Source organism: Nuphar pumila, chromosome 8 (assembly GCF_984573655.1).
Source record: "Nuphar pumila chromosome 8, dmNupPumi1.hap1.1, whole genome shotgun sequence".
Classification (NCBI taxonomy): Eukaryota; Viridiplantae; Streptophyta; class Magnoliopsida; order Nymphaeales; family Nymphaeaceae; genus Nuphar; species Nuphar pumila.
Window position 1 is genome coordinate 105,556,990 of NC_143256.1, and position 11,619 is coordinate 105,568,608.

The window sequence follows — 11,619 nt, forward strand, 5'->3', positions numbered from 1 at the left end:
ATGTTCGATCCATCTAGGAGAGGCAACCCACCTCATCCTTGCCAGTTATTTCTCCTACCGTGTCCTAGCCCTGTGACATGTCCCTCTGACCCCCTGTTGCTGCTGCTCCATCCGGCTGGGTGTCCAACATCAGCAGGACACGCGCCCTTACCCATCCCCAACTGCACCTGCTTGCTGCCGCATGCGCCCGGACCCCTGTGAAAATCGGGTCATAACAACTTCAGGCCTCCCTTGCCCAACAAAGAATATATCCAACTTTACCCATGCAGTTGTGCGTTTCGAACTTGTGACTTTCACCAATTTTGTGACATTTATGAGTTGACCTGGTAGACGGGCAGACGAGCAGAGCCTTGCGAGTGTTTTGCACGGGTAGGTTGGGTGTAGATGGCCGACGGATAGGTTGGTGATTCATTGGTCAAATTTTAAAACTGTTTTGGCCATTTTTTGTCTCATGTTAAACAAGGACAAGTTAAGTATTTTTTGAGAAAGTTCTGAATGATTCTGTAAAACAATTATATGAGCATTAAATTTTATATAAAAAGTACGGTTTTATACCTCAAAATCTTTACCACAAAATTCGTGGAGAAGCCCCATTTTTTGGAATATCTTCCGCTATATTCGCTTGGTATCATTAAATGACATTAATGCCCTCAAATTTTGATTACATTTCTCAGTTTGGATGAGATGGGCCCCACATTCCTCGTCAGGCTATCTGGTTACAGTCTCTCCGACTGTTTTGTCCTCGGCTGGACAGCTTGGCGGGAGGGTATTTTGGTCATCCAAATGCTGCAAGGGACGAATATGTAATTAGTATGATTCCAGGGTCATTCAAACTAATTCACCAAAGTTTTGTTTTTTTGCTAAGAATATTGACGGTGGGCCTCTTGCAGACGGGTGGGGTGCTTGCCGTGCCTGGATGGATCCATGTCGGCAGGAGATAAATGGCTGATTAATTACACAACTACCCTTCTCAATAAACTAAATTACGTTTGTTTGACAGGATATAAGAGGGTTCGGATTTCATTTGGATTTGGATAATTGCCGAATCCTTCCTTCGTATCTGTCAGATCCGTCCGGGTCTTGAAAGTTTTTCTTTTAGCTTACGTTTGAACAACCATCATATCCAGCACAGTAACTTATTCTGAGGTGGTGGAAGGATATAATGGGTTAGATCCTAACCTTCTGCCTTTTGCATGTACTACGTTTTCAGATTCAAACATTCATTTTTTTTTTCTGACAGCTGGAGTACTTTTCAAATAGAGGTGCACATGAGCTGAGCCCTGATTGGACTGTTCTAACTCGGCTTGCGTTCAAAGACGAGCTTGAACGACATTATCCATGTGATTAAGGTGAGCCTAATCATTGTTCTAAAAAAGGTTTTTTACCATTAAAGATTTTTGAAGACGCATGATTTAATCCCCCACCTCTTGGGGTGCACAAATGATCCACCGTTACCTTAGGTTGTATTTTAGTTTATTATGATTCATATACACTATCGTAGCCTTACAAGCAAAGGCTTCGGGTAATCACAAATACCCAAAGCAAGTCTTTTAAGCGCAGAAGCAAACTTGTAACACACACATAAGAGCAAAAGCAAGAATATGTGCATGCACAAAGAAAGCAATGATGCATAAAACTTCTTTATAGCAACTTATAAGCAAAGTACATAAAGAGGGAGAGAGATGGGCCCAATACACATGGTTTTTAAGCCAAAAGACTATATACAAGCACTAAAGAGTGTCAAAGAGGTATATACATCAGAAACAAAATTGTAAAAATATGACGGTCATGCTCAAGATCTTGGAGACTTCTCCATTCCTTTTCATGAAATAAATCGTGACTTCATGCACAAGATTCAAAAGAAAGAAATTGCAGAGGCTTTGAAGAAAATGAAATCAAGAAGGGCAGTTGGCCCAGATGGTATACCTATCGAGGCTTGGAAATGCTTGGGAGAGAAAGGTTTAGAATGGTTGACAAATCTTTTTAACTTGATTTGGCGAACAAATAAGATGCTTAATGAGTGGAGGAAGAGTACTTTGGTGCATTTATATAAGAATAAGGGTGATATACAAGATTGCACAAACTATCGTGGTATAAAACTCATGAGTCATACTATGAAATTTTGGGAGGGTGATTGAGTCTAGGTTGAGGAAGGTTGTCATGATATCGGAGAATCAATTTGGTTTTATGCCTGAAAGATCAACTATGGAAGCTATACATCTTCTTAGACAACTTATTGAAAGATATAGAGAGAGGAACAAAGATTTGCATATGGTTTTTATTGATTTAGAGAAGGCATACGATAGAGTACCTAGGGACGTTCTCTGATGGACAATGATGAATAAAGGTGTTTCTCTCAAGTACATTAGTATAATTAAAGATATGTATGAAGGAGTAGTAACCAATGTCCGCACTTGTGGAGGGGTGACAACCAATTTTCCGATAACGGTTGGGTTACATCAAGGATCTGCTTTAAGCCCTTTCCTATTTGCGATAGTGATGGATGAGCTTACGAGATCAATTCAAGAAAATGTACCGTGGTGTATGTTGTTTGCTGATGATATTGTTTTGATTGATGAGTCTAGAGTTGGGGTTAATGCTAAGTTAGAATTATGGAGACAGACATTAGAAGCTAGAGGTTTTAAGTTGAGTAAGAGTAAGACTGAATATATGGAATGTCGGTTTAGTAAGCAACGAAGTAGTGATGGGAGTGTAGTGAAGCTTGGTGAGCAAGAAATACCAGTGAATGATTATTTCAAATATTTGGGATCCATCATTCAAAAGTATGGAGAAATTGATGGAGATGTAAATCATAGGATAAAGGTTGGGTGGATGAAATGGAAAAGTGCAACTGGAGTGCTGTGCGATCGTAGAATGCCTTTGCGGTTGAAGGGAAAGTTTTATAGGACGACTATTAGACCCGCTTTACTATATGGTACAGAATGTTGGGCTGCCAAGAGACATCATATTCAAAAAATGAGTGTAGCTGAGATGCAGATGCTTAGATGGATGTGTGGAAATACAATAAAAGATAAGATTCAGAACGAGGAGATACGTAAGAAGGTAGGTGTTGCACCCATTGAAAATAAGATGCGAGAGAATCGTTTACGGTGGTTTGGACATATTCGGCGAAGGCCTAATGATGCTCCAGTTAGAAGGTTGGAGAAATGGGAAAATATATTAGTTAAAAGAGGTCGGGGTAGGCCTAGGAAGACTTGGATGGAGATGATAGGAAAGGATTTGAATGCTTTGAACCTCACCGAGGACATGGCATTGGATAAAAATGATTGGAGGAAAAGGATTCATGTGGAAGACCCAAAATGAATTTCTTTTTTGGTTCATATCGCTGACCCAAATTGTTTTGGGATGAAGGCGTAGTTGTTGTTGTTGTTGTTATTGTATGACGGTCTGAAACATGCTCCCCCACGTAAGTTGATGTTGTCCTCGATGCCAATTATTCATGATAGTCCTTCACAAGTTGACGATGTTGAAACATGTGGGTAGCTTTCTCTCAAGTAGCTTCACATTCTGGTAGATCTTTTCACTGCACTAGGTACTTCTTGATTTCGCCGAGATAGTTGTTGGAGTTATTGAAGATGACTTTCGGTTCTCTGCCTGGGATGTTGATTGTTAACTATGTGCATTGCAAAATGAGAGTATGTTGAGGCATACTATGTTGAAGGTCTCATTCATCTTCATAGAACATGGAAGACCAGATGCACTTGAAAAATCGATAGCAAGCCAAGTCTGTACGCTAAGTTTCCAACACACTTAGTGTTGGTGAAGGAGTCATCATACTTGCGAACGAGGCCTCGATGGTAACTCTGACAGATAGTCATATGGTCGGAAAAGAGTTTCGTCAACACCTTATCTCCAACATAAAATTTGCTGGCCAACGCTTCTCGTTTGGTCATTTCTTCTTATGCTTGGTCACTTTGTTCAGATACGCCTTTGCCAACTCTATTTGATCATGCCAATTCCTAACGAACAGGTATGTATAAGGTGCTTTACCACGTTCTCGCGCAGCAAGAGAGTGTGGAGTCTGCAATTGTTGTTTTGTTGCAACTTCAAATGGACGATAGTTGGATTGTAACGCCCCAATTTTTGAAACCAAAATTTTAGAAAAAAATTAAAAAACCTTTTTACACGATTTTCAAGAAGCACAACAAAAGCTCTTTTTAAATATGGTTTAAGTCTTAGGCGGGTTATAGATATAACACACACATAAATAAGACTAGAATAACTAAATCAAACCATAGTTTGCATTAAATAAATCAATTACTAGTCTCAAACATTATCAGAGTTAACAAGATTTAATCAAATAAATGAATAATAAAATATTAAGTCCTCTCAAAGTTGTAAAAAACTATAACCCTCTTAGCACCACCCCGAGCCTACTGTCATCACCCTCCAGCCTACTCATTACTTAAAATATTATAAGTAGAGGCATAAGTCTACAACCTTAGTAGGTAATCACCAAACACATGAACACAATTATTTCAATCACAGAAATAAACATTGGTACATTTTCAAATAACATCTAAATCATGCAACATCAAAATATCAAAATTAAGCATAATTCACAATTATATAACTAACCATGCTTGCATTTATATTACAGAAATAAACATGTTATAATGCATTATGCCAATGAAATACCAATTTATGCACCACTGAAATATTACAATGATTTCATTCTAATTTCTTATGTGTCACTTTTTCTCATGCTTGAAGGTATACTCTTGGGTTCTTAACTTCGATTCAGTCAATCCAATGAGGGGTATATTATGTCATGTATTTTATTAACCTCATTGTACTGAAAGAACCTTCAACCTTTCACCGAGGTTCCACTGGAGTGGTCTTATAATCGAGAGAAACTCCTAGTAATCCTACACGAAATTGATTCCTACTCTGCAGATATTTTGAACCTACCACCTAGGACACATGGTAGTTTGGGCCCCTTATGACCAGAGACAGGAGACCAGAAGATGTTGTTCTCCAAAATAACTCAATGGTCACCCGATTGTGTATACCCCTACTCTCTCCAAAGTGGGTCTCAGTCCAAAGGACCTATTCTGAATGGGTCATGGATGTTATTTAATTGTTAGGCTTATAGATTAAATTACATATGCCCATCACACACACACTCGAGCTCACCAGCCCAATATCTCCACTAGAGATTTCATAAGTCCATTTTTTTTCACCCATCCAGATTCTATAGTTAACACTATGAGTCCGACCTCCACGAGGCAATTATGTGACTATGTTCATAGATATCTTTTTTGTCTCTAGTACACAATAGGCACCCATAGGTTCTATCGAACCTTGGCTCGCACCCGAGACACACGCATGCTTATATCACATATCATTATCACCATGTCATATGTCAACATGCATACATAAGGTCTGCAACTATATAAAATCCATGATCATACTTAAACAAACAACAACATGTGTAACAATTCACTTTACACTGATCATGCTTTATGATATTCAATGTTCATTAATAATGCATGTCATATAAATGATTATAAATCAAGAATAATATGAAATACATTCAGTTTGCATGCATATAAGCTCAAATTTCAAGATAAACATCTATAACCATGTTTCATAATATAAAATATATTTATGCATCCATACGTCATAATGTATAAATTTAGATCTTTGGTAAGCCATTTTTGAAAAACTCATCAAAAATCATAGAGACCGAATTACACCTTTCCAATTTTATTGGCAATACCTCTATGTCTAACGAAAACACTCCAAGAAATAGAACGGAAAAAATCACTGTAATTAAATCATGAAAATTTGTTGACTAAACTCTATTAACGAAAAATATAAGCCAGATCATGTCATCTGTAGAAATTTATCTCGGTTTGTGGAATTTCTCCAGACCTGCAAAAAAATTATTTTACAAAACCCTTTTTATAGAATCTTCTTATACATATTACCTGTCACAAAGATGTTTTCTAATTTATTTTGATCAGTCTTGATTAGGTCTTTAGAACCAACAAAATCATGACTTGAAACATTCCTATAGATAGAGCAGAAAACCAGTGCTCTGTTGCAAGCGGTGTTTTGACCTCAATACTGCTCTGAACGAAGTGATTCAAGATTCTAAATTAAATCTCTGGGTGTGTAAAATATTTTAATATTTTTATTTTTATTTCTTCACCTTATTTTCATAAAGTTATCAATTTTTTTTTCTGAAATAGGTTAGGATAAAAAATGATTACAAAAAGCCAAAAAACAAACTCATGCAAGATCAATCGAGAAAGAACAAGATTCAAGGTAAAGATCTATACAATCATGTTTTTTTATGCTCTAAACATGTTTACATCCTCATATAATAAATATTTGCTCAGATTCATGCTAATATTGCTAAAACAATTAACATACATCATCCAAAAAATATAAAATTATCAAGAAATATTTTAAATAAGATTACATCTATGCAAGAGTCATAATAAACCCTAAACAATCATGGAAACATGAACTATTTATGTATTAACATGTTTAATCATACTAAACATAAAATAATCTATTATACATGCTCAGATTAACTTTCTTTATAAAAAACATCAAAACCCTAAAAATGTTTTTGCCAAAACCTTCTTTAAAATGATCTTTCACTTATAAGAATAAGTATTTAAGCATATAATGAATTTTCAAAACTTAAAAAACCCATATTTCATCAATATAAACTAAGATTAACATATTTAACAAGATGGAACAACTAAGATCTAGCAAAGAACAAGAAAGAAACTTTTTCCAAATCGTTTTTCATAAAAGAAGCCTCAAAATCATCCTATTTCAAAATCTTTTTTTTTATTCCATGGTAATAAAGATCCATAAAATGTGTTCTATAGAATGAAAATCAATCTTAGAGAGGTGTTTCAAGGTCTGATTCATCATTGGTTCAGATATGATAATCGTCTCATGCATATTTCATGCATTTGGAAAAATCTATGCATATACGATTGATGTACCTACCTTAATCGGTTTCTAAAGCGTAGATCGACCTTCGTCTTCCATCTTACAATCTTAGAAGAGCTTCAATGGCTGCTGAAAAAACTCCAATAAAAAGAAAAAAAGAAGAGAAAGAAGAAGAAAGAATTGAAAAGAAGGAGAAAATAAGACAGAGACCTACCTCTCTTTTTTTTCTTTTTATAATAAAAAACCCACCAAGCGGGGCGTCCCCCTCCTAAGAGTTCCAACCCTAATGGTATTCTATCTAGGGTTGATCCCTAAGAGTCTAATAAAATTATAATAACAAATCTATTAAGTTAATGATGTAATTAATTTAATTAACTACTATTCTAATCTTACCTAATTACTAATTAATTAATTATATATCTACTAGAGAGGGAAGTCCCACCCTCTCTAGAGCCTTCTAGGGTTTTAAAAATACTCTCTAAAGTCTAGAGTGGATATCACTTGGGTCCAAATCCAAAAATGATCCAGATCTAAAAACCTGATCAAGATCTGAAAACCTAGTTGGGTTGGATCTAAGAACCACATAAAAAGATCCAAAACTAAAACCAAATTAAAGATTCATATCTAAACATTAGATCCAAACTCAGGTTTGGATCCGAACCTAACCCATTTATGATCTCAATAACCCTGAGTCACCCTTGAACCCCTATGCACCACTCTAACCATAACTGGCACCCCACTGGGTTGAGCATGACCCTTCTGAGCCTCTCATGGACCCTTGTTTGAGTCCAAAACACTGTTGAGTCAACGTAGATTCTCGAATATCACCTGAATTAACAGATTTTGACAAGAATTTTAAAAGTTAAATTAAAGAAAAATTACATATGTTATATTCTGCCCCCCTTAAAGAAATTTTGTTCACAAAATTTATACTTACTCGAATAGGTAAGGATATTTCTACTTTATACCGGCCTCAGGCTCTCACGTACAATCCTCAATACTGTAGTGTTGCTAATGTATCTTTAAAAGGGAACGATTTTTTATCTCAACACTTCCTCCTTACGGTCCATGATTTCTACTGAGTGCTCCTTTGTAGTCAAGTCTTCCCTTACCTCAACATCCTTGTACTGAATCACATGTGATGGGTTTGGTACATACTTTTTTAACATTGACACATGGAACACATCATGGATCTTCTCGTACTAGGGTGGTAACTCCACCCTATATGCTGTTGTGCCTACCTTCTCCAAAAGTTTAAACAGTCCTACAGTTTTGGGACCAAGCTTCTTTTTCTTCCCAAATTGGAACACACTCTTAGTAGGAGAAACCCACAGAAAAATAAAATCTTCAACCTTGAATGTGAGCTCTCAATGTCAATGATCTGCATAGCTTTTTTGTTTGCTTTAAGCTGTCTAAAATCTGTCACGAATACTGCGCACTTGCTCAGTATAGTGCTTTATCACTACTGGTGTGTCTAGAGCACGCGCACCAACTTCATCCTAATATACTAGTGACCTGCACAACCATCCATACAGTGCCTCGTATGGTTCCATGCCAATACCCACATGGTAGTTGTTGTTGTAGGCAAATTCTGCCAACACAACATGCTTATCTCACTCACCTCTTCAATCCAAGGCACAAGTTCTTAGTATATCATCTAGAGTCTGAATCATCCTCTCTGACTGACCATCTGTCTGAGGATGAAAGGTTGTATTCAACTTCAACTGAGTCCCCAAAGCCTTCTGCAACTGTCCCTAGAATATTGATGTAAAATATGGGTCTTGATTCGAGATGATCGATAGAGGTACACCATGAAGTTGAAATTCTACTAGAGGGGGGGGGGGGGGGGGTGAATAGTGAAATACGATACAGATCGATAATATAAAAATTAAAGACAATAAGGCACAACACAATAAACACAAAATTTATACTGGTTCGGTTGAGTTACTGACCTACATCCAGTCCCCAAGTAAAACACTTGAGCCTTTCACTATAAAATCCGTGTTACGGGATAAATAGTACAACACCCTCTTTCTCAGAGGTCTACTTCTCTCAACAAAGAAGGGAAACACCCTCTTCCTCAGAGGTCTACTTCTCTCAACAGAGAAGGGATAAAACAATAAACAAAAAGTTACAACACTTTTCTATAGAAGCTTCAGAATGATATGCAGAGTATGAATGCACGTATGAAGATTCTCAGAATGTTCTCTCTTCTGAAAATAGGCAGAATAATCACTCAGGAGAACATAATGTTCTTTTTCTTTTTCTTCACACACACTTGATTCTTTTGTCAGAGAGTTTTTCTTGTCTTTTTCTCTTTCTTTTCTTTTTCTTTTTCTAGGCTCTTTTTCAGTGTGTCGAGTAGGAATTTTTTTTCTCTTTGAAAGCTCACTTGTCTATTGATATTATTTTGTTTGTATATATATAGGTCTTTCAAAAATAGTCGTTGCTTTTTGAAATAATTGTCTTTTTGTGATGTGAGATGCCAGGTCATCTCAAAACAACTTTGTATGAGAAAATGTGTGAAATGATATGTGTACTATATGTTCCTTTTTCAAAAAATCGTCATTCCATAGATTTTAGAATTGTTAAGTATTAAATGTTTGGTGTATTAAAAAATGATACTTTCTTCAAGTCGTTATTTCTAAATTTAAATATTTGAGGTACACTATATGTTGTTGTAACTAAAAATGAGATTTAATTTGTAATGGGTCTTTTCTCAAAATAAATGTTTTGTAGTACATTAAACATTGAAGTATTTAGAAATGTAATTTATAATGTAATTTATAATGTAATTTGTCTTTACTCAATTAAATGATTTATAGTACATTAATTGTTTTCTTACAACTTGTCACTTCTTTGTAAGTACAATAAATTCTTGTTAAGTACTTTATTTTATAAATGGTCATTTCTTGAGTAAATGCTTTTGAAGTGCCATTTAATGTTTACAAAAAGAATGATGACTTTAAATATAAGTCGACATTTTTTAGTGTGAATTTTAGTATAAAATAAATAAATGGTCATTTCCTAAATTAATTGTTTTGTTAAACAACAAGTAGTTGTGTATAAAATAATATTTGTTTTCTCAAATCGTCAATTCAAGATGAACGATTGTGTATTATGAATCAATGTATTTTGTCTTTTTCTTTTATAATTACTTTTGAAATCATGAGTTTTTATATATTTTTAAGCTGTCTTTTTCATAAATGCTTGTAGGAAGTACAATTAATGCTTTTGAAATCATGAGCTATTATATCTTGTCAAAATGTTCTTTTTATAAATGCTTGTAGGAAGTACAATGATTTGTTTCAAAAAGGTGTTTTTGAAATGCTACAATATACATAACATATCCTTTTATGAAAGCTTAACTTTTTGTAAATAAATGGCTTGTATGATTTCAAAGCATATAGTCTAATATGAAATATGCATGCTTCTAAAGGTTATGTTACATATGACTCTAAAGAAGAAAAAAATCTTCATCTTGAGGTAGCCGATCTTCTTAGATAATCTTTATGAATATATGGCCCATCAAGCTTTTTCTTCAGAGTAGTATGATTGCATCAAATAGTTGCACTTGATCAAGTTGTCTTCACTCTTCTCAAGTGAAATAACCTTGCATCAAATACTCGTTAAATACATAGCACATCATATCCAGTCATAATATAACATATTCAGTTTCACATATGAAAGTATATCATATTTATCATATCTCATGAAAGCATATCATGTATTTATCATGTATCATATATATGCATCATGAAAGCATATCATATTTATCATGTATCATCAAAACATAGTTTCTCAACATTCTCCCCCTTTTTTATGATGACAATATATGTTCTCCCTATCAATAAGCCATATGTATAATGATGATTTAAATATAATATCATGCATAAGACGATAGTATTAAAAAAACATAATTAATAAAAAGTTTAAGTTCAGGAATTCATTTTTCTCCTACAATAGGAGAGGTAGGTTTTTCTCTCTTTTTGTCATTGACAAAAAGGAAGGATCAGAGTAGGAAAGTTAATATTACATACCAAAATTATAAATCATTTGGAATTAGACGAGGAATGAAATTGTCGAAGGAGAGTATCTTGGCCAATCTTCAGAGAGTGAAAGGCTTGCTGCAGAGAGGCTTGATTCTTCAACAGGAGATCCTGTGTGTTTTGGACATCCACTAGAGCAGAGAATATATCAAGTTCAGATGTCTGAGCAGGATCTGCCTCACCAAAGCCTTTGTCGTCAGTATGTTGTGGGAGTGACCCTTCTTCGGAGAAGTAGGTATTATCAAAGACATGTGTAGAATAGCAGACGACCTCATTGTGAAGTAACACATTGAAGTATTTAAGAATGGGAGTTATAAAACACCCAAACGGAAGTAAATGAAAGACACAAAAATTAATCATGTTGTTAAAAATGATGCTCGACCAGTTGATAGAGAAAAACAGAAAATCACATAGATTAAGAGAGAGATCTCGTTTGGCACGAATCCCTTGGAAAGTGGCTTGGGAAAGACATTGTGTGACATGATTTGTGATAGAAGTTGAGCATGAGGTTTCAAATTTCTCATGTGCCATGGAAAGTGGGTAGATCTTGTGAAGTGAAGCACCCTTTTAAACACATTACGATCGATAGGTACTATGTTTGGTAGATCAATGCCATAGGATGGAAGGTTCA